The 974-nt window shown below is 40.4% G+C and overlaps 1 protein-coding gene across 2 annotated transcripts in view; it reads right to left on the bottom strand.

Annotated features, from left to right (window-relative positions):
• LEO1 (LEO1 homolog, Paf1/RNA polymerase II complex component) overlaps positions 1-974 on the bottom strand; it is a 40321-nt gene that overhangs the window by 9596 nt on the left and 29751 nt on the right. The gene's annotated exons all lie outside the window — the stretch shown is intronic.

Below are 974 nucleotides of genomic sequence, written 5' to 3'. Positions count from 1 at the left end.
TATGGGACTTTATCAGGATAAAGAGCTTCTGCACAGCCAAGGAAACAGTCAAAAAAACTAAGAGACAGCCCACGGAATGGGAGAATATATTTGCAAAGGACACCACAGATAAAGGACTGGTATCCAAGATCTACAAAGAACTTCTCAAACTCAATACACGAGAAACAAATAAACAAATCATANAATAAACAAATCAAAAAATGGGCAGAAGATATGAATAGACACTTTTCCAATGAAGACATACAAATGGCTAAAAGACGCATGAAAAAATGTTCAAAATCATTAGCCATCAGGGAAATTCAAATCAAAACCACACTGAGATACCACCTTACGCCAGTTAGAATGGCAAAGATAGACAAGGCAAGAAACAACAATTGTTGGAGAGGATGTGGAGAAAGGGGATCCCTCCTACATTGTTGGTGGGAATGCAAGTTGGTACAGCCACTCTGGAAAACAGTGTGGAGGTCCCTTAAAAAGTTAAAAATTGAACTACCCTATGACCCAGCCATTGCACTACTGGGTGTTTACCCCAAAGATACAGACGTAGTAAAGAGAAGGGCCATATGCACCCCAATGTTCATAGCTGCATTGTNCTCTGGAAAAGAGTGTGGAGGTCCCTTAAAAAGTTAAAAATTGAGCTACCTTATGACCCAGCCATTGCACTACTGGGTGTTTACCCCAAAGATCCAGATGTAGTAAAGAGAAGGGCCATATGCACCCCAATGCTCATAGCTGCATTGTCCACAATAGCCAAATCATGGAAGGAGCCGAGATGCCCTTCAACAGATGACTGGATTAAGAAGCTGTGGTCCATATATACAATGGAATATTACTCAGCTATCAGAAAGAACGAATTCTCAACATTTGCTGCAACATGGACGGCACTGGAGGAGATAATGCTAAGTGAAATAAGTCAAGCAGAGAAAGACAATTATCATATGATTTCTCTCATCTATGGAACATAAGAACTAGGA

The sequence above is a fragment of the Ailuropoda melanoleuca genome, chromosome 5 (assembly GCF_002007445.2).
Source record: "Ailuropoda melanoleuca isolate Jingjing chromosome 5, ASM200744v2, whole genome shotgun sequence".
NCBI lineage: Eukaryota > Metazoa > Chordata > Mammalia > Carnivora > Ursidae > Ailuropoda > Ailuropoda melanoleuca.
Note: the sequence above shows the minus strand (reverse complement) of the source record. Positions and strands in the feature narration are given on the sequence as shown.